This window comes from Canis lupus, chromosome 22 (assembly GCF_003254725.2).
Source record: "Canis lupus dingo isolate Sandy chromosome 22, ASM325472v2, whole genome shotgun sequence".
In the NCBI taxonomy this organism is placed as follows: domain Eukaryota; kingdom Metazoa; phylum Chordata; class Mammalia; order Carnivora; family Canidae; genus Canis; species Canis lupus.
Genome location: NC_064264.1, coordinates 9,472,292 through 9,500,223, shown reverse-complemented (window position 1 = coordinate 9,500,223; position 27,932 = coordinate 9,472,292). Strand labels below are relative to the sequence as shown.

General features: G+C 38.1%; 1 protein-coding gene and 1 pseudogene across 1 annotated transcript in view; one reads left to right on the top strand and one right to left on the bottom strand.

Annotated features, from left to right (window-relative positions):
• WBP4 (WW domain binding protein 4) overlaps positions 1–27,932 on the top strand; it is a 59,839-nt gene that overhangs the window by 27,474 nt on the left and 4,433 nt on the right. The window lies entirely within an intron of this gene.
• Positions 3,365–3,468, bottom strand: LOC112678955 (U4 spliceosomal RNA; annotated as a pseudogene).

Sequence of the window (27,932 nt, the reverse complement as noted above, 5' to 3'; positions counted from 1 at the left end):
ACACACAGAGGAGCTTTCCAGTAACTTCTTTTTCCAGGAATTTTCCATTCTTTAATGTTCTAGAATACTTAATGGTTTCTCTGGGATTAAAAAGTTTTTTGGAGGGCAGGGATTAGAAAGTTCAAAAGAAAGTACTAGTACAATCTTCTGGTCCTGGAATTCTGGGCAAGTTAATTTTTGATAACTTTTTAGATTCATGCCTACTATCTATGTGACTGTGAGCAAATTGTCCAATCTTACCTGAGCCTCAATTTCTTCATCTGTAAAGTGGCATGATAAATAGTTCCAATTTCTGATTTATTGTGAGGAATAAATTAGAAAAGACACATTAACACAGCACCATGTATGCAGTTGCTATCTAGAACACCTAAGCACCCAGTAACTTACATGGTGCAGCTGTTATTCTTGGGTAGTGGAGGGGGTAGTAGCTTCAGCTATTTATTCTTGAGTGCTAGTCAGTTTGGGTAATTTATATTTTTCCCTAAAATCTTGTATTTCATTAAAGGCTTAAATTTTAAAACACATGGTAACACATTGAACTTTCTGTATAATTAAAGTTTTTCAGATATTAATGCCTCCTTTAAAAATTTTTTTTTGCAATGATGTTTGCTAAAGAACTTTTTTCTAGCTTTTTTTTTTTTTTTAAAGGTTTTATTTATTTACTCATGAGAGACAGAGAGAGACAGATGCAGAGACACAGGCAGAGGGAGAAGCAGCCTCCATGCAGGGAGCCCGACATGGGACTCAATCCCGCGTCTCCAGGACCAGGCTCTGGACCAAAGGCGGCGCTAAACCACTGAACCACCAGGGCTGCCCCCTTTTTCTAGCTTTATTGAGATATAACTGATATATAACACTGTATAAGTTTAAGGTATACAGTTGTATTGATTTGATACACTATGTATTGTAAAATGATTACAATAGTATTAGCTAAGATCTCCATCATGTCACATAATTACCAGTTTTTTAATGGTGAGAAAATTTAAGATCTAATCACTTAACAATTTTAAAGTATATACAGTTCTGTTAACTATAATCACCATGGTATACATTAGATACCCAGAATTGTTCATCATCTCATTGGAAGTTTATACCCTTTGACCAATCTCCCCATTTCCCCAACCCCACCCTAATTACCACAAGTACTCAGTTTCTGTGACTTTGAATGTTTTAGACTTCACATAAAATTGAAACCATATTTGCCTTCTTTATCTAACTTACTTCAGTTGGCATAAGGGCCTCAAGGTCCAACCATGTTGTCACAAATGGTAGGTGACCTTCTTTATCATGGCTAAATAATATTCCACAGGTTTTGTTCACTATCCAAAAATAAAGCATTCCTGTGAAATCTTCTACAAGCCCAAATAGCATAAAGTGAAAAAGCAGTTACCGTTAATTTATATGAAAGATTTTGGTATCCAACTTATGCTAAATAAAATGAATTAGGTAGTTCTGTTTCTTTTTATGCATCCTCCCCCCCCCCCCCCCCCCAACACACACACACACACACAGGAGCTTTCCAGTAACTTCTTTTTCCAGGAATTTTCCATTCTTTATGGAAATGGAAAATTTCCATTGGGTCTTTATAATCCAAGACCCAATCAGTGACCTCTTCTAGGCTTTTCTGATACCTTAGAACACACAGGTCTTGCTAAGAGGGATGCACAAAATAAATCGAGGTTAAAGCACAAATGCTCACAAGCATAGTTCACAACTATGGCAGGCAGCTTGATGATGAGATGCCAAGTATAGTTCTCAGGGGAGCTTGGCAGTGCCACTCTTGCTGCTTGGGTTGCATGTTGCCTCTATGAGGGCTTACTGTGAAATAAATGCTGAATACTATTTTTGCTTTTTGCCTTTTCTTGTAAAAGCAAAAATCCTTCAGATTTATTTTGGTTAACAAAAACAAGTACTAATGTAGATCTTTCATTTAAGCGAAGTATCATAATGTGAAATTTCAAAAAGCATATTTAGGCATATGTATGAAACATCTTCATCAATTCATATTTGGACAATTAGGTTGTTCTGTATCTTGGCTATTAGGAATAATGCTGCAATGATTGTGAGAATGCAGGTATCCCTTTAAGATCCTGTTTTCATATCATTTGGATATATACCCAGAAATGGAATGTTTTGATTACTGTAGTTTTATACTTTAGTATGAAATCAGTAAATGAGATACTTCCAGCTTTATTCTTCCTTTTCAGGATTGCTTTGGCTATTCAGGGTCTTTTGTGGCTCCATACAAATTAAGCATTTTTTTTTCTATTTCTTTGAAAAATGCCATTGGGATTGTAATAGGATAGCCAATGAATCTATAAATGGTTTTGAGCAGTACGGACATTTTCGTCATCTGATCCACAAACGTGGTATCTTTCCATTTGTGTCTTCAGTTTCTTTTATCAATGTACTTTTCAGTGTATAGATCTTTTACCTCCTCAGTTAAATTTATCACCAAGTATTATTTATGAAGCCATTGTAAATGGGATTTTTTAAGATGTTTTATTGCTAATGTATACAAACAACTGATTTCAGAGTGTTGGTTTTGTATCATTCAGCTTTACTGAATTCATTGATAAGTCCTAACAGTTTTTTGGTAGAGTATTTGGGATTTTTTATGTCTTAAGATCTTATCATCTGCAAACAGAAAATTGTACTTTTTCTCTTCTAGTTTGGATGCCTTTTATTAATGTATTTCTTCTTGCTTGATTGCTCTGGCTAGGACTTCTTATACTGTGTTGAATAGGAGTGATAAGAGTGGGTATCCTTGTCTTGTTCTTGATCTTAGAGAAAAGGCTTTCAGTCTTTCACCATTTAGTATGATGTTGGCTCTGAATTTGTCATATATGCCTTTTGATTTTGAAATACATTTATATTCAGTTAATTGAATGTTTTTATCACAAAAAGATGTATTTTATCCTGCCTTTTGAAATGATCATACGATTTTTGTCTTTCACTCTGTTAACATGGTGTATCATAATTAATTTGGATATTGAACCATCCTTGCCCTTGTATCCTAGGGATAAGTCCCACTTGGTCATGGTATATGAATCTTTTCACATACTGTTGAATTCAGTTTGCACATACATTGTTGAAAATTTTTGCATGTATATTCATCCAGGGATATTGGTCTGTAATTTTCTTATAGTGTCCTGCTCTGGCACTGTACCTTGGTATCAGGGTAATGCATGCCTTCTGTAATGAGTTTGGGAATGTTCCCTTCTCTTCAATATTTTGGAAGCCTTTGAGGGGGATGGATGTTAATTATTCTTTAAATGTTTGGTAGAATTCACCACTGAATCTGGTCTTGGGCTCTTTCTGTCAGCGAGTTTTTGATTACTGGTTTAATATCCTTACTTATTGGTCTGTTTAGATTTTGAATCATGATGAAATTGGTAGGTTTTCAATTAGCAATAATCGCGCCTTGGATAAACCTCATTGGCTACAATACTGCCACTGCGCAAAGCTTAAAATTGGTGGGTGATATGTTTCTAGAAATGTATCCATTTTTTCTAGGTAGGTATACAATTGTTCATAGTCTCTTATGATCATCTGTAGTTCTGTAGTGTCAGTTGTAATGTCTCCTCTTTCATTTCTGGTTTATGGGAGTCTTCTCTCTTTTTTAGTCTAGCCAAAGGTTAATTCTTTTCAATGAACTATCTCTTAGGTTTCTTAATCTTTTGTATTCTTCTGGTCTCTATTTCTTCTGTGATCTCTGTTATTTCCTTCTTTTCACTAACTTTGGACTTTCTTTTTCTAGTTCCTTGAATGTAAAGTTAAGTTGAGATATTTCTTTTTTCTTACTGTAGGCCTTTACTGTATAAACTTCCCTGTTAGATCTACTTTTGCAGCATCCTGTAGGTTTTGATATACTGAGTTTCCATTTTTGTTTCAGCATTTTTTTTAAATTTCCCTTTTCTTCTTTGACATGTTAGCTGTTACAGAGTTTATTTCCACATTTGTGAATTTTCTAGCTTTCCTGCTGTCAATTTCTAGTTTCTTACTATTTGGTCAGAGAAGACACTTCATGACTTCAGTCTTCTTAAATTTCCTAAGATTTGTTTATGACCTATCATATGATCTGTCTTATAAAATGTTCCGTGTTTGAGAAGAATGTGTTCTGCTACTGTTGTATAGAATATTCTATATATGATGCTAGATCCTTTTGGTCTATAAAGTATGCTTTAATGTTTCCTTGCTGATTTTCTATCTCCATGATCTATCCATTGCTGTAAGTATTATATTGTACTACTCTATTATACTGTCTTGGAGTTGATTTTTCCCTTCAGATCTATTAGTATTTGCTTGATTTATTTAGGTGCTCCAGTTTGGGGTATATACATATTTACAACTGTTATATCTTCTTGATTATGACTTTTTCATTATATAATTACTTTTTTCTTGTCTCTTCTTTATTCATTTTTTGGCTTACAGACTATTTTGTCTGATATAACTACAGTTATCCTTCCTTTCTTTGGTTTCCACTCTCATGGAGTATATTTTTTTCTATCCCTTCATGTTGATCCTGTGTGTGTCCTTAAATCAGATGCAGATCCCTTATAGGCAGCATATGGTTGGTTCTTGCTTTTTGTTTTGTTGTTTGTTTCTTTAATGATTTTATTTATTTTTTCATGAGAGATGCACAGAGAGAGGCAGAGACACAGGCAGAGGGAGAAGCAGGCTCCATGCAGGGAGCCCAATGTGGGACTTGATCCCGGGACTCCTGGATCATGCCCTGAGCCAAAGGCAGACACTCAACCGCTGAGCCACCCAGGCATCTGATTGTTGTTTGTTTTTTAATCCATCTAAGCATTCTGTGTCATTTGATTGGAGAATTCAAAATATAATTGTTTTTTTGGCTATTTTATTATTCACTTTTTCCTTTTGTTTTTCCTCTCTTGCTGCTTTCCTTTGTGAATTGTTGGTTTTCCATCGTAATATGCTTTGATTCCCTTCTCTTTATCTTTTGTGAATCTACTTTAAGTTTTGGCTTTGTGATTACCAGGATGCTTATATAAAAGATTTTATACATACTGTAGTCTATACTTCACTCACATACAAGAAGTATCCTTTTATTCACCCCTCCTTTTATGGTTTTTGATGTCCTGATTTACATTTTTATGTATTGTGTATCCATTAACAAATTGTTTTCACGATAGCTGTTTTTTAATACATTTGCTTCCTAACCCTTATACTAGAGTTAAGTTTAACACAGCACCATATTATGGTATTAGAGTATTCTAAATGTAACTGTATGCTTACCTTTACCATTGTCTTATATATTTTCATATATTTTCACGTTAATAATTAACAACCTTTCGTTTCAGCTTAACTACTTACAGCATTTCTTGTAAGGCAATTTAATGGTGATAAATATTCTAAGCTTTTTATTATTATTATTAAGAAAAGTATTTATCTCACCTTCATTTCTGAAGGAGAGTTTAGTTGTGTAAAGTATTCTTGTTTTCTAATTTCTTTCTTTCAGCACTTTGAATATATCATTTCTTTCTCTCCTGGCTTACAAAGTTTCTGCTGAGATCTGATAGCCTTATGGAATTCCCTTGTATGAGAGAAATTATTTTTCTCTTGCTGTTTTTAAAATTCTCTCTTCATTTTTGAGTTTACACTGTTCTCTTAAAATATGTCTTGGAGAAGATCTTTTTGGATTGAAATTTTTAGTTGACCTGTTAGCTTCAACTTGGATGTACAGATCTTTCACTACATTTGGAAAGTTTTCACCCATAATTTCTGCATATGTTTATTACTAATAATATCCCTTCACTTTTTAAAAATCCCAGTGTAAAAAATAAATAAATAATAAAAATAAAAAAATAAAAATCCCAGTGTAGTTACATAAATTGTTACATTAGTTTCAGGTTTACAATATGGTGATTCAGTAATTCTGTACATTACTCAATGCTCTTCATGGTAAGTGTGTACTTAATCCCCTTTACCTATTTCACCCATCCCCTCACCCATCTTCCCTCTGGTAGCCATCAATTTGTTCTCTATAGAGTCTGTTTTTTGCTTGGTCTCTTATTCTTTGTTCATTTGCTTTGTTTCTTAAAATCCACTTGTGAGTGAAATCATAGGTATTTGTCTTTCTCTGACTGATGTAATTCATAATTTTTTTCTCCCCCTCACATTGAAGATATATGCTGTCACACTTTACACTTTTATTTTGTAAATTCCTTGCCTGCTTTATATAGACATACTTAATTTTACTGCATTTTATGCATTCTGCTTTTCTCCTACTTATGGTCTTTCTTTTCCTTTTTCTTGTTTTTTTTTTTTTTTTTTTTTTTTTTTTTTAAGATTTTATTTATTTATTCAGGGCAGCCCCGGTGGCTTACCAGTTTAATGCCGCCGTCAGCCTGGGGTGTGATTCTAGAGACCCAGGATCGAGTCCCACATCGAGCTCCCTGCATGGAGCCTGCCTCTCCCTCTGCCTGTGTCTCTGCCTCTCTCTCTCTCTGTGTCTCACATGAATAAGTAAAATCTTAAAAAAAGATTTTATTTATTCATGAGCGAGAAACAGGCAGAGGGAGGGAGATGTAGGCTCCCTGCAAGGAGCTCGATATGGGACTCAGTCCCAGCTCTCAGGATCAGGACCTGAGCCAAAGGCAGATACTCAATCACTGAGGCACCCAGGTGTCCCTGTGGTCTTTGTTTCCACTCAAAAAGTCCCCTTAACATTTTTTTAAGTAGTCCCTACATCTAATGTGAGGCTTGAATTCATGATCCCAAAATCAAGATTCCATGCTTTGCCAACTGAGCCAGCCAGGCACATGCCCCTCCTCCCTTAACCTTTCTTGTAGGGATAGTTCAATGGTGATGAATTCCTTTTTAACTTGTTTGTCTGGGAAGCTCTTTATTCTAAAAGGTAGCCTTTCTGAGAGTTTTGATTGCAGAATTTTTTCTTTCAGCACTTTGAATATATGGTGCCACTGCTTTCTGGCCTGCAGAGTTTCTGTGGTAAAATCCACTGATAGCCTTATAGGATTCTCCTTTTATGTAGCTGTTCTTTTCTCTTGCAACTTTCAAAATTCTACTTTTTGCCATTTTAATTACCGTGTCTTGGTGTGGACCTCCTTGGGTTGATTTTGTTGGGGGCTCTTTACATCTCTTGGATCTGGATTTCTCTTTGCTTTCCCAGATTCAGGAAGTTATCAGCTATTATTTCTTTAAATAAATTTTCTGCCTCTTTCTCTCTCCTCTCCTTCTGAGGTCCCTATAATGTGAATGTTATTATGCTGATGGTGTCGCCAAGTTCCCTAAGTCTATTTACATTTCTTTCTCTCTCTCTCTCCCTCTCCCTCCCTCCTTCCTGTTCAGCTTGATTGCTTTTCATTATCAGTTCTTCAGGACGGTGATCCTTTCATCTGCTTCTTCTAGTCTACTATTTACTCCAATTAGTGTATTTTTAGTTTCATTTATTGAGTTCTTCATTTTTGTTTGGTTCTTTTTTGTGTTTTTGGTCTCTTTGTTGAGGGTCTCACTGAGGTCCTCCACTCTTTTCTCAAGTTCCGTGGATATCTTTATGATGGCTTTAAGTTTTCTGTCAGGTATGTTATCTGTTTTGTTTGGCTCTCTTGCTGTGATTTTGTCCCGTTCTTTCATTTGGGACATAATCATCTCATTTGCTCTAACTCTGTGTCTGTTTGTTTTTTTTCTCCCCTCCATGTTTGTTTCTGTGTGTTAGGAAAGTCAGGTACATCTCCTCTTGAAACTAGTGGACTTATAAAGAAGTTCTGTAGTGCCCTGCTATGCAGTGTCCACCTCTTCACCTGGCATTTCAGGGTTGTCTCTTATGTGTTTTGTGTGCATCCTATCAATGTGGCTAAGCAATGTTTGCCTTCAGACCAGTCGTCTACAATGACTCCCTTTGCGTTTTGGGGGAGGGTTTTGTTCATGTGTTAATAATGGACCAGTCTGGGGTCTCTTTGGGCTTGATATGAGTCAGACCAGGTGTTTGCCAGAGATGCAGTAGCAGCAAAACGTACTTTCTCTGTTTTATCACCTGAGAAGCTTTCATTGATGAATAGGGCCTGTAGTCAGACCCAGTGTCTGCCCCAGTACACTGCTGGGCCTGCAGTAGGACTGGTGTGTCTGATTATCTTCCCCTCACTCCAGGACAGAAGTCACCTCATGAGTGGTACTGGTCCCTCTTAGGCTGCTTGCACACTGCCAGGCTAATGGCATCATTTCAGATTGGTTCTGGCCAAGGGCATATTGGAGGGGCCTCAGTGTTCAAGAGAATAAAGGGGCAGGGGTATGATGTTAGCAAGATTTGTGTAGGTCTGTTGTGAGAAGGGACATGGAGTCACTTTAGAAAACTACCACAGGGCTGGAAGAGATCAGTCCTTAGGAGAAAGGTGGTGGGGCACAGTGCCAGCTAGGTCTGCACTACTCTAACCTGCCGGGTGGAAGGGGACAGTTCTACAAAAAGCTAATGGAAAGTATTAGCACTGTACTGATTCCCACAAGTGTCCATGTGTCTAGGTTAGGGGCCTTAGGAGAGGTAAAGTCACTTGCCACCACGTTTGTTTCTGGAAAAGTCTCCTAAAGATTCCTGCCCCTCCACCATGTACTCGGAGATTAGTAAATATATCTTTCCTCTATCCGCTAGGCATTTTTCTAGCTGCTGCTTCTGTCCTTTTTCTCTGCGCAGGGCTGTTTGTTGTGCTGTCTCTTTAAGGGTAGGGACTCAGTTTCCTATTGACCTCTAGCCTTCCCACAGCCAAGCCCCCTGATTTTTTTTTAAAGTTCCAGATGTTAATCCCACTGACCTAAAAACTTGCATAATTAGGCCCCTCTGGTTTTCAAGTGAAAGTGTTAACAGGGATTCATCTTCCCAGTGCAGGTTCCCTGGGCCTGGAGTGAGTGAGTGTCTCTCTCCCTTCTCTGCGCCCACAGTATCCCTCCCTTCCACAGAGTTTTGTGCCTCTGACTGAATCCCCACCCTTCCTACCCTCTTTGATGTGGCCTCTTCTCTACATTTACCTGTGGACAGTCTGTTCTTCCAGTCTTTGGGTTGTTTTCTGGGTAATTTACACTGATATGGGTATTATCTAGTATGCATGGAATAAGATGAGCTTAGGATCCTCCCATTCTACCATTTTCCTGGAAGTCAAGCCATTCTTTCTTTAAATAAGCTTTCCACTCCTTTCTCCCTCCCTTTTCCTTCTAAGACTATAATGATGCATACGTTGCTTTGGACAAATCTTAGTTCTCAATTATTTTGGCCAGTTACTGAAAGTTTACTGTATTTCTTTGGGGAGACATTGTTCCTGATTCTTGGTGATCCCTGTAGACCTTCTGAACTGACTTTGGGAAGGGAAGACTTATCTGTGGGTGGAGGAACAACAGAACATACTGGGATTCCATGTCTAATGGAACAGGGCACCAAACTCGGGCATGTAGCCACACTGGGTCCTGGGAGCATATTTTCTCTTTGGCTCAGGGTTTTAGGATCCAACAACTGTGCACTTCTTTGAAGCATCGTGGGTATTTCACAGTGGCTATAAGGGCTGTTGGGCTCTTCAGCAGTGCTTCTAAGTTTAGCAGATAGGGACTAGGGTAGACAGTGGTGGTAGCTGGATCTGGTGATGTGCACACAGCTGCCTGTGTAGTAGCCAACAGACATAGTGGTGGTGGCCAGATAGGCAGCAAGGGCTGGAGCCAAGTACAGCCTCATTGGTAGCTTTTGGGAGCTTGGCTGTCAAAATACTCCTGTGGCTATACAGTCTCCCTCTGTGAGGATCTACTGCAATGGAGGGTGGTGTCAGGGTTTGGACTAGGGGCATATAGGTAAACAGCTTGGGGAGGTAGCTGTAGGTGAACATGATCATGCAGACCAGTGCCAGAGATACGGCCTGATTCAGATCCAGACTTGTACCCCAGCAGCAGGGTGGCTGTTAGCATGATTTCCTATGTGGCATTATCTACACCCATCCTCAATGTGCACACTGCAATAGAGGCTGGTAATGAGCATCAGGGTGGTGGCATTTAAATGCACAGCTAGTCCTAAGCGTACAAATTAACAGTGGGGGATGACCCACAGACCTTGCTGCCAGGCTCTGGCAGAGACAGAGATGAAGGGACTCAGGCATTTGGAATCAGGAAAAGCTAATACCTGTTGGGCAGAATACCTGGTGAAATCTGCAGGAAGTCTGGAATAGTTGTGCTGTCTGTTGGTTCCTTTTTCAGTGGCAAAAGCTGCTGAGTTTCTAGAGTACATCACTATGAACCACAGTCACTCCTGCTGCGTGACTGCCCTTAAGAGATCCTACTTTTCTTCCTTGTTCCTAGTGATCTCTGTACATCTCAGCTTGCCAGTATTAAAGCAAAACTGAAATGGGACTTTCTTACAGTGCCCCCAAAGGCTAGTTAAGCTAGTCACTCACTCTACTTGTCTTATCCTGGTGAAGGGGGAACTCTTTCTTTCTATCTGGGAAGTTTCCTTTTGGCTCTGGGCAGTGTTGCCTTGGTAGATGAGGTGATGCAGATGAAATGAAGTTGTCTTTCTTCTCTTTTGTAGTTCGCAGGGTTTTTTATGTTGCTGAAATATCTTAGGATTCCAGAGCTCTCCCAGGACTGTTTTTCTTCACATATAACTCTCTAATTGTTGATCATTTTGTGGGGTATGGAGGCTTGGGTTTCTACTAAAGGATTTTTTTAAATTTGTTTTTACTTAATCAGCTCGATTTTGTCTGTTTTATTACACTTCCATTTATTAATGGGTTTTCTGCTTATCCATTTCTCTTTATTTTCATAATTTTGTTACCCTGACTTTTCTTAAGTTCCTTTATTTTTGTTCTTTCTTCAGATGAACACTTCGACTGTTGAGAGGACACGAGGAAGTGATGTTGTTGTTTCTTAACAAACATAATTAAAGTAGTTTGGTCTCTGAATATAGTTCTGGCTGTATATCACATAAACTCTGAATGAAAGTTCCTTGATTTCATTGTTTTTATTTTTTTATTTTTATTTTTTAAAGATTTTATCTATTCATAGAGACAGAGAGAGGCAGAGACACAGGCAGGAGAAGCAGGCTCCATGCAGGGAGCCAGACGTGGGACTCGATCCCAGGTCTACAGGATCAGGCCTGGGCCGAAAGCGGCGCTAAACCGCTGAGCCACCCGGGCTGCCCGATTTCATTGTTTTTAGAACAATTTAGCATTGTATTTTCGCTTACTTTTTCATTTGATGGTTTTTATTAACCTTAAAAATAAAACTGCCAGGGGCACCTGGGTGGCTCAATCAGCTAAACACAGACTCTTGATTTTGGTCATGATCTCAGATTTGTGAGATTGAGCCCCACATCAGACTCTGCACTGAAGAATGAAGCCTACTTAAGATTCTCTCTCTCCCTCTTCCATGCTCCCTCCTGCCTATAAGTGCATGCTCTCAATCAGTCAGTAAGTCTGCCAGTTCTTTTACCAGCAAAAACGGGTTTATTCAGGAATAGCAGAGAACTGCAATCCAGGACAAGCAAACTATGGCAAAACTATAGGCAAATCCGGGTCACCCAGGTGGCTTAGCGGTTAAGCATCTGCCTTCAGCTCAGGGTGTGATCCTGGAGTCCCAGGATCTAGTTCAACATTGGGGTCCCCACAGGGAGCCTGCTTCTCCCTCTGCCTGTGTCACTGCCTCTCTCTCTCTCTCTCTTTCTGTGTGTGTCTCTCATGACTAAATAAAATTTTTAAAAAATAGACTAATCCACAGAACAAAAGAGAGAAACACTCTTTTATAGAGGAAAGGGGGATATAGGGAAGGCTATTATAAACAAAATAGGTCCATTGGAATAAACTGGGAACATGAAGTGTAGTGGCTTTTAATTGCCTGCATTGTGATGGTCTCTTATTGGCTGGGCTGTTTGCAGGGGCAGGAGTGAAGAAGAGCCTTCTTCCTGCTGGGATACTAAGGTGGGTCCTTGGTCTCTTCCTGTTGGGTTTGCAACTGAGGAATGGTAGGGTGTGAAAGCTCCCCCTGCTGGCCTCCTGACTCCATTCTAAATGAGGTTTCTGTTTATGACAATTTTCACATCCCCACCCCGGTTTTTTTTTCCCCCAACTCAAGACAGAAATGTATTTCCTCTTATATAATATGCAAAGATAGAAGGTGATTCAGAGCAGGTCTGTATCTGTATTCCATAAAGTCATTCAGTGATGCAGTTTCTTTCCATCTTGTTGCTCTGCCATTCTCCACAATGTTGTCTGTTGAATTGTCAAAGCTGGGTCACTGCCATATCCATGTTTCTACCCTCAGAAAGGAAAAAGAATGCTGGAAGACATAGCCAGTGTTTTAGGGCCAACATTCAGAAGACCCATTACTTGAACTTAGTTTACATGACTGCCCATACCTAACTGCAGGAGAGATTCCAAAAGGTAGTCTTGAGAAACCATGTGTCCAGCCATTGCCCTAATACTAGGGAAGAAAGGGAGAATGGATTTAAGGGATTAACACCAGTCTGCCACAAGATAACTAACCAACTGACTCTCGTTAGAAAGTTCAGGGATGTAGAGCTTCTGAATATTGAAGGGACAGTGAAGGAACCTGCAAAGGACAATGGTTGTTATAGAGGCTTCTGTTGTGGGAACAGTGAGGGGTCCAGGGCTCCTTGTAACATTGGTACTCCAATAAGTGATTCTAGTAAGCACTTCTAAAAGTAGAGGAGCAGTTGTACTCAGTGTAGGTTATCCAATTTGTAAATGAGCCAGGCTTCTGAAGCCTTTCTTCCTTAATGTTCACCACACAGCCTTGGATGAAGACTGTATCTGTGAGGCCTGAGCTCTCTTTTTGGGTTTTATTATTTTTTGTGTGTGTGCTTATTTCCTTTTCTGTTCCCCACCCCCTTTTCTCTTTTTTCATCATTGTAGGTATGCTCTTTATTCCCCAAACCCTGTTTTACCCATCACCTCATCCATCACCCCATACACCTGCCTTCTGGTAACCATCACTTTGTTTTCTATAGTTAAGATTCTTTTTCTTGATTTGTTTCTGTCTCTGTCTCTCCTTTTCTCCTTTTGCTCATTTGTTTTGTTTCTTAAATTCCACATGAGTGAAATCATGAGGTTTGTCTTTCTCTGACTGACTTATTTCACTTAGCATGATACTGTCTAGCTCCATCCATATTGTTGCAAGTGACAATATTTCAGTCTTTTTTATTGTCAAATAATATTCCAATGTGTGTGTATCATATTGTCTTTATCCATTAATCTATCACTCAGCACTGGGCTGCTTCCATAATTTGGCTATTGTAAATAATGCTGTAATAAACATAGAAGTGCATGTATCCCTTTGGGTTAGTGTTTTTGAATTTTTTTGGTAAATACCCAGTAGTGTGATTGATTACTGCAACCTAGGGAAGTTCTGTTTTTAATTTTGTGAGGAACTTCTGCACTGGTTTCCACAGTGGCTGAACCAATTTGCATTCCCATCAGCAGTGTACAAGGGTTCCTTTTTCTCCACATCTCACCAATACCTGTTCATTTCTTGTGTTTTTTATTTTAGCCATTCTGACAGGTATGTGGTAATACCTCTTAGGTGTTTCCTTCTTTTTTTTTTTTTAGATTTATTTATTTAATTAATTTTTTTGTTTATTATTCTTCTAAGATTTTATTTATTTGAGCACAAGCAGGAGGAGAGGCAGAAGGAGAAAAAAAGGGAGAAGCAGACTGTCTGCTGAACAGGGAACTTAGGTGGGGTTCGATCCCAGGCCCCTGGGATCACCCAAGCTGAAGCCAGACACTTAACCAACTGAGCCACCCAGCTGCCCCTTAAGATAGATTTATTTTAGAGAGAGTGTGTGCATCCCAGACTCTCTGATGAGCAATGAGCCCTAGTCCCAGGACCCTGAGATTATTACCTAAGTTGAAATCAAGAGCTGGCTGCTTAACCAACTGAGCCATTTTTAGGTGCTCCACTCTCCTTGTAGTTTTGATTTGCATTTCCATGATGATGTGATGTTGAGCATCTGTTCATATGCCATGTGTATGTCTTCTTTAGAGAAATATCTATTCATGTCTTCTGCTCATTTTAATTGGATTGTTTTTTGGATATTGAGTTTTATAAGTTCTTTTGCTTTTATTTCCCTTGCCTTAGGAGATGTATCTAGAAGTTGCTTTGGCTGATGTTGGAGAAATTACCATTTGTGCTCTCTTCTAGGATGATTATAATCTCAGGCCTCATATTTAGGTCTTTAATCCATTTAGGGGTTTAGTGGTGGTGGGTTTTTTGTTGATTGATTGATTGATGCATTTATGCCCACTGTGGAGCCCAGTGCACAGCTTGAACTCAAGACCCTATTTAGGTCTTTAATCCACTCTGGGTTTTTTTGTTATTGCTGCTGCTTATATTTGTTTTATAAGGAGGCTTTATGCCCAGCATGGACCCCAGTGCAGGGGCTTGAATTCATGACCCTGAGATGAAGACCTGAGCTGAGATCAAGACTTGGACACTTAACCAACCAAACCATCCAGGCACCCCATTTAATCCATCTTGAATTTATTTTTCTGTATGGTGTAAGAAAGTGATCCAGGTTTTTTGCACATAGCTGTCCAGTTTTCCCAATACCATTTGTGGAAAAGACTATCTTTTTCCCATTGTATATTCATTCTTAATTAATCAAAGATTTGGGATCCCTGGGTGGTGCAGCGGTTTAGCGCCTGCCTTTGGCCCAGGGCGCGATCCTGGAGACCCGGGATCGAATCCCACATCGGGCTCCCAGTGCATGGAGCCTGCTTCTCCCTCTGCCTATGTCTCTGCCTCTCTCTCTCTGTGTGTGACTATTATAAATAAATAAAAATTAAAAAAAAAAAGATTACTTGACCATATAATTGTGGGTTCATTTCTGGGTTTTCTATCCCATTCTATTGATCTCTGTATCTATTGCCAGTATCATACTGTTTTAATTACTACTGCTTTATAATGTAACTTGAAATCTAGAATTACATCTCCAGTTCTTTCTTTTTCAAGACTGCTTCGACTATTTGAGGTCTTTTTTGGTTCCGTACAATTTTAAGATTGTTCATTCTAGTTCTGTAGAAAATGCTATTGGTATTTGATCTGTAGATTACTTGGAGTGATACATTTTTTTAAATTTTATTTATTTATTCATGATAGAGAGAGAGGCAGAGGCAGAGACACAGGCAGAGGGAGAAGCAGGCTCCATGGAGGGAGCCTGACGTGGGACTCGATCCCGGGTCTCCAGGATCACTCCCTGGGCTGAAGGCGGCGCTAAACCTCTGAGCCACCCGGGCTGCCCTGATACAGACATTTTAACAGTATTTGTTCCTCCAACCCATTAGCATGGAATGTTTTTCCATTTCTTTGTGTTGTCTTGAATTTCTTTCATCAGTGTTTTATAATTTTCAGAGTACAGGTCTTTCATCTCTTTAAGCTTATTTCTAGATATCTTATTGTTTTGGGTGCAATTGTAATTGGAATTTTTTCTTCATTTCACTTTCTGCTGCTTCATTATTAGTGTATAGGAATGCAGCAGATTTCTGTACAATAATTTTGTATCCTGTGACTTTACTGACTTCATTTATCAGTTCTAGCAGTTTTTTGGTGGAATCTTTATGGATGCACGTGTGTGTGTGTGTGTGTGTGTGTGTGTGTGTTATATTATTTGCAAACACTGAGAGTTCTACTTCTTCCTTCCCAATTTAGATGCCTTTTATTTCTTTATGTTGTCTCATTGCTGTGGCTAGGATATGCTGAATAAAAGTGGTGAGATGGACATCCTTGTCACTTTGTTGACCTTTGGGGAAAAGCTCTCAGTTTTTCACTATTATTGTGATGTTGACTGTGGATTTTTCATGGAAGACTTTATTACCTTGAGTTATATTCCCTCTAGACTTACATTGAGGAGAGTTTTTATACATGAGTGAATGTTGTAAACTTTGTCAAATGCTTTTTCTACATCTACTGAAATGATTATATGCTTTTTATCCTTTGTCTTATTGATGTAATATATCGTGTTGATTGTTTTGTTTTGCAAATATTGAACGACTCTTTCATTCCAAGAATAAATCCCACTTGATCGTGGTATATTTTTTTTATGTATTGTTGGAATCAGTTTTCTAATATTTTTCTGAGAACTTTTATATTTATATTCATGAAAGATACTGGTCTGTAGTTTTCTTTTTTTGTGTTGTCTGTATCTGGGTTTTGGTACTAGTGATACTGGCCTCATAGAATGAATTTGGAAGTTTTCTTTCCTCTTGCATTTTTTGGAATCGTTTGAAAAGAACAGGTAGTAACTGTTTTACTACCTACGTATTTAGTAGAATTTGCCTATTAAGCTCTCTGGTCCTGGACTTAGGTTTTTTGGGAGTTTTTTTATTAATGATTCAATTTTATTGTTTATGATCAGTCTTTTCAAATTTTCTATTCTTTCTCCTTCCTATCTCCTGGTAGGTTGTATGTTTCTGTGAATTTATCCATTTCTTCTAAGTTGTCCAGTTTGTTGGCATGTAAGTTTTTATGATATTCTGTTACAGCTGTTTTTATTTCAGTGGTGTTGGTTTTTTCTGTTTAATTATTGATTTTGTTTATTTGGGTCCTCTCCCCGTCTCTCGCTCTTTTTTTTTTTTTCCTGATGTGTTTGGCTAGAGGTTTATCAATTTTCTTGACCTTTGTCTAAGAACCAGTTCCTGATTTCATTGACTTTTTTTTTTTTTTTTTTTTTTTAGTTTCTATATAATTTATTTCTGTTTTCTTTATTATTTCCTTATTTGCTAGTTTGGGGTTTTGGTTCTTTTTCTAGTTCCTTTAGGTATATGATTAGGTTGTTTGAGATTTTTCTGACTTTTTGAAGTAGGCCTGTATTTGCTATAAACTTCCCTCTTAGAATAGCTTTTGCTGCATCCCAAAGATTTTGGACCATTGTGTTTTCATTTTCATTTGTTTCTTTGTAATTTTTTATGTCATCTTGATGTCTTAGTTGACCCATTCATTGTTTAGTAGTATATTTAACCTCCATATATCTGTCCTCTTTGCAGATTTTTTTTGCTTGTGGTTGATTTCTGGTTTCATAGTGTTGTATTCAGAAAAGAAGCATAGTGTGACTTCAATCTTTTTCAATTTGTTGAGACTTGTTTTGTTGCCTAATATATTATCTCTTCTAAACAAAACAAAATATAAAGCCACTATTTCCTTGTTAATTTTCTATTTGGATGATCTATCCATTGACACAAGTGGTGTGTTCAAGTGCCCTACTTAAGGAGCATCTGGGTGGCTCAGTTGGTAAAGTGTCTGCCTTCAGTTCAGGTCACAGTTTCAGGGTCCTGGATTGAGCCCTTGTCGGGCTCTCTGCTCATGGGGAGGTCAGCTGTTCCCTCTCCCTCTGTGCTCACTCAATCTTGTTCTCTCTCAAGTAAATAAAATCTTTAAAATAAAGTGCCCTACTTAATGTATTACCTTCAGTTATTTACTTTTTTTATTAACTATTTTATGTTTTAGGTGTATAAATATTTACAGTTGTTATATCTTGTTGATTGTTCCTTTATTATTATATAGCATCCTTCTTTGTCTGCTGTTACACTCTTTGTATTAAAGTCGATTTTGTCTTACACAAGTATTGCTACCCTGACTCGCTTTTGACATCCATTTGCATGAAAGATGGTTCTCTATTCCCTTACATTCATTTTGCAGATATCTTGGGCTTTTAAAATGAGTCTCCTGTAGGCAACCTATAGATAGGGTTTGTTTTTTTATTCACTCTGTCACCCTATGTCTTTTGATGGGAGCATTTAGTCCATTTACATTCAAAGTAATTATTTATTGATAGGTATGTATTTACTGCCATTTTGTTACTTGTTCTGTGGGTTTTTTTATAGATTTAGTCTGTTTTTTTTGCTCTCTGTCATGGCTTACTTATATTGGCTTTCTTTAGTAATATACTGAGATTCTTTTCTCTTTATTCTTTGCATATCACTGGTTTTTGATATATGCTTATCATTAGGTTTTTTTTTTTTTTTTATCATTAGGTTTGTATATAACATCTGCATATATAGGCTGTATCAGTTCATGGTCATTTAAATTTGAACCCATTTCTTACCTGTCTCTCCCCACATTTAAGTATATGGTGTCATATTCATCTTTTTATTTTGTGAATCCTTTGGCTGATTTTTACAGAAATATTTACTTTTATACTCTCACTTGTGGTCTTTCCTTTCCAGTTAGAGAGGCTCCTTTATTACTTCTTGTAGGGTTGGTTTGGTGGCCATGAACTTTTTTGTTTTTGTTTGTCTGAAAATTCTGTCTCTCCTTCTCATCTAAATGGTAGCCTTGTTGGATAGCATATTCTTGACTGCCTGCAGATTTTTCCCTTCTAACACTTTGAATATATCATATCACTCCCTTCAGACCTGGAAAGTTTCTGTTGAAAATCCACTGATAGCCTTATGAGGTTTCCCTTGTATGTAACTGTTTTCTTTTCTCTTGCTGCTGTTTTTCCTTTAATGATACTTTCTGCCATTTTAATTACTATGAGTCTTGGTGTGTGGACCTCCTTGAGTTGAATTTTTGGGGAGCTCTCTGTGCTTCCTGGATCTGGATATCAGTTTCCTTCCCCAGATTAGGGAACTTTTCAGCTGTTATTTTTTCAAATAAATTTTCTGCCCCTCTTCTCTTTTTCTTCTGAGTTACATATAATGCAAATATTATTACACTTGATGGAATCACTGAGTTCCCTAAGACTGTTCTTAATTTGAATAGTTTTTTTTCTTCTCCTTTTCTCAGATTACCTTCCATTACTCTCTTTTTTTGGGTCAGTTATTTCTTCCTCTACTTCATCTAGCCTGCTATTTATTCATCAGGTGTATTTTTAATTGCATATATTGTGTCCTTGATCTCTGGTTATTTTTAATCTCTGTGTTAGGGTCTCATTGATATTTTCCACTCTTCTCAAGTCCATTGAGTATCTTTATGATAATTAAATTCTCTATCAGGCATATTCTGTCCATTTTGTTTAGCTCTCTCATTGTGGTTTGGGTCTGTTCTTTCATGTGCAAAGTGTTTCTGTTCTCATTTTCTCTGAATTTCTGTGTGTGTTAGGAAGGTCAGCTACTTCCTGCTTTTTTTTTTTAAGATTTTATTTACTTATTCATGAGAGACATAGGCAGAGGGAAAAGCAGGCTCCCTGGGAAGAGCCTGATGTGGGTACTCAATCCTGGGATCATGCCCTGAACCAAAGGCAGATGCTTACCTACTGAGCCACCCAGGTGTCCCTACTTCTTGCTCTCAACACTAATAGTCTTATGAAGAAAAGTCCTATAGTGCTCTGCAATGCAGTGTTCCTATTCCCCAGGGCCTGGAGCATTGGGAAGTGTCTCTGTGTGTTCTCTGCTGTTGAGTCTTGACCTCTTTTGCCTTCAGTCCAACTGCAGAGGTTCTCTTTGGCTATTGTGGGCAGTGTTTGGTCTGCAGTAGGGGTGGGGTGCATTTTAACAAAGTGTGCGATAGCCTGCTTGCAAAATGAGACCTGCCTCCTGAAGGAACTGAGGTTTCACAAAACATGTGTTGAGAGATGTAGTGTTGGCAGGGTTTGTGCCAGACTTCTCAGGGATGGGACCTCCTTCTCTTGTACAGAGTTAAGTGTTACTGGGAAGGGAGATCCACTGAAGCATGGGGTTAGGGGGTGGGCAGCAGGGCTTGGTGTAAGCAAGTTAGGTAATGAGTGTTGGCTTCACTGGTTCCCATAGGTGGCCATTGTTTATATGGAGGGGAGGACAGAGCAGGGAAGGGAAATGGCACCTGCCAGCTCCTTTATTCCTGGAGGAGCCCTGTGAGCCCTGTGTCTCTAGGCCACACTGAAAAGAGCACATCACTCTCCCTTCTGTTTGCTCTCCGTGTTTTTCAAACTGCTGATTCGGTGCTCTATCTGCTTATGCTGTTTGTTGTGCTGTCTCGGTAAGGGTATGGACTGAGCTTCCTAACACCCTCTGCACTACCCAGAGCTGAGTCCTGCTTGGAACCAACTGTTAGATATCACTTGTCAGTTTTTCCAAATTATATTTGGGAGAACATCCTTTTGGACCTTGACAGAGGTTTGGCTGTTGATCTCCTGAGTGCAGCATTTTTGGCAGAAGAAATATCAGGTGGTTCCCTTTGGCCTCCAGGGAGTTAAGTCTGGAATGCCTAGGAACCTTAATAATAGCTAGAGCCACTGGCAAAACTATGACATCTAATACATTTTGGACACACAAGTCATTTTTAGTCTCATTGGAAGTAAGGACACCTTATGTTTTCATAATATTCCAAAGTCATGAGCTCTCCCCCAAGGTATACCAAGTGTCAGTATAAATGTTTGTACCTTTACCTTTGACTAAGGTACAAGCTCTAGTAAGGATGTATAATTCAGCCTCTTGGGCTAAAGTAGTCAAAGGTTAAAGGTGCCATCTCGATGACTTCAAAAGGAGTATCCAATAACATGCTAAGAACAGTATTTACCATTTTTATCCTTTAAATAAGAACTATCAATAAACCATGAAAAATATGCATTGGTTAAAGGAGTTTCCTATAAATTGTCACAGGGAGTCAAAAGGTGAGCTGTCAACATTAAGTAGTCCTAAGGGGTTTCATCCGTGAAGCAGGGGAGAATAGCAGGGTTAAGGTTATTGCAATGAGAAAGTTATATGAGGAGCAGTTAGCATGAGGATTTCATGAGGTCAGCAAGAGTGATGAGAATTCAGGATGGCTTCTGCTGTGTGTGGCACAAGGATTCTTAAAGGAAACCCACTATTTCTTCAATGGCCTTAACTAAAAAGGCAGTGGCAGTAAAGGCTCTGAGACAAAAAGGCATATCCCCGTGCTCAGGGTCTAGTTGTTGGCTCTTAATAGCCTATGCGTCCATGAGAGTCTTCATATTCTAGGGTCAGTACTCCAACGGCAGTCTCTTCCTTCTTACATACAAAGGAAAAAAGGGAAGTTGATTATCAGGATGTCTGAGAGCAAGGGGCTTTATTTTTTATTAGGCTTTCAGTTCTCAAAGGCTGTATTATCCTTATCTTTTCAAATAATAGGGTTATGTTTGTCATTTTTTAATAAGGCCTATGAAGGTTGAGCCATAGTAAAGAAGTTTGGGATTCAATTTTGACAGTAGCCAGCCAGTCTAAGAAAGCTTTGTCACTGGTGCTTACTTTTAGGTTTGGGGAAATTCAGGATGCCTTGACGTCTACCTGGATCCAAATGTAATCCACCTTCTGGGATCAGGTGCCCTAACCTGAGTTTGAGCAAAACTGCAGTTTTTCTTTGGAAATTTTATGTCCCTTTAAGGCCAAAAGTTTTAATAAGTAAGTGCTGTCCTCTTGTGAAGAGGTTTAAAAAGGGGAGAAGTATATCTTCTACATTTTATAAATTAGAACCTATAGAAAACCTGATATCCAAATCAGCTTTTCTGTGAAAAGGAAGGACTATTTGAAACCTTTGGGGAATTCTGTCCAAGTGTAAAGCAAAAAGATACTGGCTCTTGCTATCAACTAGAATACTAAAATGCACTGCATAGATCAATTACAATGAAAAATTTTCTTTCAGTGGTAATGGATGTCAGTTGCACATGAGGGTTAGGAACAACAAGGTGTGCCAAGAGAGGGATAGCAATGTTATTTATTGCTCAGAGATCCTGGAAAAGCTTCCAGCCTCAGCCACTGGGTTTCCTCCGGTAAAATACGTATTACATGAGGCCTTGGGCCTTGTAATCTTGTGTTACGCATTTGACACCTGAAAGGGCTTCTTTACTTCTTAATTATGAGATAAGGTTTTGAGGATTCTATTTGAATTTTAGTGGGAGGTGCACTTGGATTCTGCCAAAATCATTTGGGGATTTTGCCCCTAAAGAGGATGGTAGGTGATTCAATAGGAACAGATAAAACATGCCAAAGGTCATCTAATTCCCCTGTTGGCTATTCAAATTCTAGAATTATTTCCCTCTTTGGGGAGAAAGAAATTCTGGCGTAAGATGCTTTTCTAAGAAATTTAGGCCCAATAAATGAATAAGGGTGCAATAACTAAGGAAAAAAGAGCCTAGACAAAAGGGAATAGATTCAGAGACAGGAACTTGTTGCGGTTTATTAGAGATCTCCACTATTTGAACCATTTTACTACTATTATGAGGCAGGGATAGTGTGGTAGCAGTGGGCTGGATGACAAAGTGTAGCTCTGATGTCAATTTGGAGAGAGATTTGTTCCAATCTTGAGTGATTTCTCCAAGCTGATTAAGAGGAAAGAGCCCCTGCAGTTCCTTAGAGCCCCGTCATTGGGAAATTAAGAGGTCATTAAAAAGACTGACTAGAGGGCTGAAAGTGCCTGGAGAGCTTAAATTTATAACCTTTTTGTTCTTTTCAGCTGCCTTGGCTCTTTGCAATAATAGCAGAAACTAGGTTTTTTGGTTTTGTGTTTAAGGGCCTTCATTTGCTGGAGTTGAAAATTGATAATCTTAGCAGGCTTTTAGGTGACTCACCTAGGATGTGAGCAAGCTGGTTTGCTATATTCACTAAATCTGGAGTGGCAATTTACCATTTCATCCTGATCTAAAGGAGAAATTCCCAAATTGGAACATTAATAAACATAGAGTTAAATGCTACCTGGGTGGACTCAACATCTAAAGAAAAGATCAGAATTTTCTTTAAGGACAGTTGGTGTCAATTGTAATCGTCATGAATGGGTTCGTCAAGCATTTGTGTGCAAGCCTGAGTTTTATTTCAGACAGTGAGCTTAGGAAATGCTACTGTAATTGCTTGGTGGAGATTTCCAACAAGTGTTCTATCATCTTACCAAAGGTTAGAGGTTTGTTTTTCAGGATGTTCTCTAGCTAGTTTCATCCAGTGTTTGGCCTGGTTCTCACCAACAAGCCCATGGGATAATTGATATTCAAACTTACCATCTTGGTTTCTCATGCTATATTTTTATAACTATGCTGTATTTTTCAGCAAACTTATTGGGACCCTCAGTCACTTTAGGAAACTCATTAACCATGGCTTACAATTGAGCCTTAGTCCACAGACCGTAGGGTTTATTTAGGTCTTCAGAAAACTTAACTTTAAAGAAGCAGGTTTTAATAGGTTCAGGAGAGGAAGGAGCAGAGAGATGAGTAGGAAAAGGCAAGTTCAGCAGAGAGAATAGACAAAAATGGTATCAGAGGTGGGGCCTGAGTACAAAATGGGTGCAGATGGAGGGAGGGAGAAAAGAGCCTCAGAAGCCATTTTGATGTCTTTCAGTTGTTTGCCTCAGTTGATTCAGAAATAGCTTTTTTTTTTGGGGGGGGGGGGGGGACACACCTCAATCCTGAAAACATCTGGAAGCCCCAAGGTACTATTTAAAATAGGCATCCCAGGGGCACCTGGGTGGCTCAGTGGTTGAGCCTCTACAGGTCAGGTCATGATCCCGAGGTCCTGGGATTGAGTCCTGCATCGGGCTCCCTGCTCAGCAGAGGCCTGCTTCTCCCTCTTCCTAGGTCTCTGCCTCTCTCTGTGTATCTCTCATGAATAAATAAATAAAATCTTTTAAAATAAAATAAGCATCCCAGAGATGAAGAATTTGCCCAACAAAGTTAAAGGAATTCATGACCACTAAACTAACCCTACAAGAAATTTTAAAGGGGACTTTTTTTTAGTGGAAAGACCATAAGTAGGAGTAAGAAAAGTAGGAAACAAACGATATTTTATATCTATAAAATCAGTCAAGGGATTCACAAAATAAAAGAATGTAAATTATGAAAGCATATACCTCAAATGTAGGGGGGGAGAAGGTTAAAGAATAGGTTCAAACTTAAACGACCATCAACTAAATATAGATTGCTGTATGCAGAAGATGTTATATTTAATGGTAACCACAATTCAAAAACCAGTAAAAGATATATAAAGAATAAAGAGAAAGGAACCCAAGTATATCACTTAGGCCACTAATCAGAGAAGGAAAAAGAGAAAGGAACAGAAAAGAACTACAAAAACAACCATAAGACAAGTAACAAAATGGCAATAAATACCTATCAATAATAACTTTGAATGGCAATGGACTGAACACTCCAATCAAAAGACAGTATTGGAATGGATAAAAAGCAAGACTTATCTATATGCTGCCTACAAGAGACTCATTTCAGACCTAAAAACACCTTCCAAATGAACACAAGGGAATGAAGAAACATCTCTCATGAAAATGGATATCAAAAGAAAGCCCAAGTGGCAAAATACCCTTTTCTTTAAGACAAAATAGACTTTAAAACAAAGATTATAACAAGATACAAAAAAGGACATTATATAATAATAAAGGGGACAATAAGATATAGGTTGTAAATATTTGTGCATCCAACATAGGAGTACCCAAATACATAAAACATTAAATAACCAACATAAAGGAACTGATCAACAGTAATACAATAATAGTAAAGGACTTTAACACCCCACTCAGAGTGATGGACACATCATACAAACAAAAAATCAACAAGGACATTGGCTTTGAATGACACATTGGACCAGATGGATCTAACATAACATTCAGAACATTCCATCCTAAAACAGCAAAATATACATTCTTTTCAAGTGCACATAGCTCTCCAGAACAGATCATGTATTAGGCCACAAAACCAGTCTCAATGAATTGAAAAAAATTGAAGTCCTACCATTCATCTTTTTTTGAACACAATAATATAAAACTAAAAATCAACCTTAAGAAAAAAGTCTAGAAAGAAGACATTTACATGGAGGCTAAATAACATGCTACTAAACAATGAGTGGATCAACCAAGAAATCAAAAAGGACATTAAAAATTACATGGAAACAAAGGAAATGAAAACACAATGGTCCAAAATCTTTGGAATACAGCAAAAGCTATTCTAAGAGGGAAGTTTATTGCAATACAGGCCTACCTCAAGAAGCAAAAAAGTCTCAACTTAACATTATACCTAAAGGAACTAGAAAAAGAAGCACAAACAAAACCCAAACCAGCAGAAGGAAGAAATTATAAGTATTAGAGCAGAAATAAATGAAATAGTAACTAAAAATACAGAACAATGACCTAGAGCTGGTTCTTTGAAAAGATCAACAAAATTAATAAGCATTGACCCAGATTTGACAAAAAGAGAGAGGACTCAATCAGGAATGAGGAAAAATAACCAACACTACAGAAATATACAGGATTTTAAGAGAATATTATGAAAAATTATATGCCAACAAATTGGACATCCTAGAAGAAACACACAAATTTCTATAAACATTTACCTTCCAAAAACTATCAGGAAGAAATAGTAAATTTGAACAGACCAATTACAAGGAATGACATTGAACCAATAATCAAAATACTCCTCACAAACAAAAGTCCAGAACCAGATGCCTTCAGAGGTGAATTCTACCAAACATTTAAAGAATTAACTCCTTATCAGTCTTCTCAAACTATTCAAAAAATTAGTAGTTGGAGAAAAAGGTTCTATAGTCTTTCTATGAGGCCAGAATTTCCTGGACTCCAAAACCAGATAAAGACACTATAGAAAAAGAAAAAAAAAAAAATTATAGGCCAGGATCTCTGACAAACAAAAATTCAAAAATGCTCAACAAAATATTAGCAAACTGAATCCAACAATATATTTTAAAAAGCATTCACAATCAAACGGGATTTATTCTAGGGATGCAAGAGTGGTTCAGTATTCCCAAATCAGTCAACATGATACATCACATCAACAAGGGAAAGGATGAAAAGCATATGATCATTTCAATAGATACAGAAAAAGCATTTGACAAAGTACATCATTCATTCACAATAAAAACCCTCAACAAAGCATAAGGTTTAGAGGGACATACTTCAACATGATAAAGGCCATATACGAAAAACCCACAGCAAACATTGTACTTAATGGTGAAAAACTAAGCTTTTCCCCTAAGATCAGGAACATGACAAGGATGTCCACTCTCACCACTTTTAGTCAACATAGTATTGGTCCTAGCCACAGCAACCAGACAACAAAAACAAAAAACATCCAAATTGGTAAAGAAGTAAAACATTCACCTATTTACAGATGAGTTGATACTGTATGTAGAAAACCCTAAAGACTCTGCCAAAAAAGTACTAGAATTGATAAATGAATTCAGTAAGGTTGTAGAATACAAAATCAGTATACAGAAAATCAAGGCACCTCGCTAGCTTAGTCAATGAAGTATGTGACTCGATCTCAGGGTTGTGAGGTCAAGCTCCATGTTGGGTGTGGAGCCTACTTTAAAATTTTTTTTCTCGTTTCAGAAGTCTGTTGTATTTTTTTTAAAACTTTTTACAAATTTTATTTATGTGACAGAGCACAAGCAGGGGAAACAGAAGGCAGAGGGAGTAGCAGACAGAGGGAGAGGCAGGCTCCCCCTGAGCAAGGAACCCAATGCGAGACTCAATCCCAGGAACCTAGGATCATGACCTGAGTCAAAGGCAGACACTTAACTGACTAAGCCACTCAGTCACTTCATCCATTGCATGAGAAATTAAGGGGGGAAAGCCTTTTACAGTTGCACCAAAAATAGTAAAAACCTAACTAACTGGATGCAGGAGGTGAAAGACCTAAACTCTGAAAACTAAGAAACACTGATGAAAGAAACAAGACAATACAAATGGAAACATACTCCATTCTCATGGATTTGAAAAATACTGTTAAAATGTCCATACAACAAAAGAAACCTAGATATAATGCAATCTCTATCAAAATACCAACAGCATTTTTCAAAAAACTAGAACAAATAATACTACAATATGTATGGAATCAGTTAAAGACCTCAAATAGCCAAAGCATCTTGAAAAAGAACAAAACTAGAAGTATCACAACCACAGATTTCAAGTTACACTGCAAAACTATAGTAATCAAAACAGTATGGCACAAATATAAACAGGTGGATCAATAGAACAGAATAGAGAACCCAGAAATAAATCCATGATTATGTGGTTAATTAATCTTCGAGAAAGGAGGCAAGAATGTGCAATGGGAAAAAGTCTCTTCAACAAATGGTGTTGGGAACACTGGACAGCTACATATAAAAGAATGATACTGGACTACTTTTTTACACCATACACAAAAATTAAACTCACAAAGGACTAAAGACCTAAATGTGAGACCTGAAACTATAAAAATCCTTGAGGAGAGCACAAGCAGTAATTTCCCTGACATCAGCTATAGCAGTATCTTTCTAGGTATGTCTTCTGAGACAAATGAAACAAAAAACTTTGGGACTGCACCAAAATACAAAGTTTCTGCAGGGACACCTGGGTGGCTTACTAGTTGAGCGTCTACCTTTGGCTCAGGTCATGATCCTGAGGTCCTGGGATCGAGTCCCACATTGGGCTCCCCACAAAAAGGCTGCTTCTCCCTCTGCCTATGTCTCTGCCTCTCTCTGTCTCTCATGAATAAATATTTTTTTAAAATTAAAAATAAAATACATTTCTGCACAGCAAAGGAAGCAGCCAAGAAAAGGAAAAGTCAGCATACTGAATGGGAGAAGATATTTGCAAATGACACATCTGATAAAAAGTTAGTGTCCAAGTATACAAAGAACTTATACAACTCAACAAAACAAATATTCTGATTAAAAAAATGGGCTTAAGACAGGAACAGACATTTCTCCCAAGAAGACATACAAACACTAACAGACACATGGAAAGATGCTCAACATCACTTATCAGAGTATTGCAAATCAAAACCGCAGTATCTCACACCTGTCAGAATGGCTAAAAACAAAAACACAAATATAGTAAGTGTTAATGTGGATATGGAGAAAAAGGAATCCCCCTTGCGCTGTTGGTGGGAATGCAAACTGGTGCAGCCACTGTGGAAAACAGTATGGAGGTTCCTCAAAAAATTAAAAATAGGGGGATCCCTGGGTGGCTAAGCGGTTTGGCACCTGCCTTTGGCCCAGGGCGTGATCCTGGAGTGCCAGGAATGAGTCCCACATCGGGCTAAG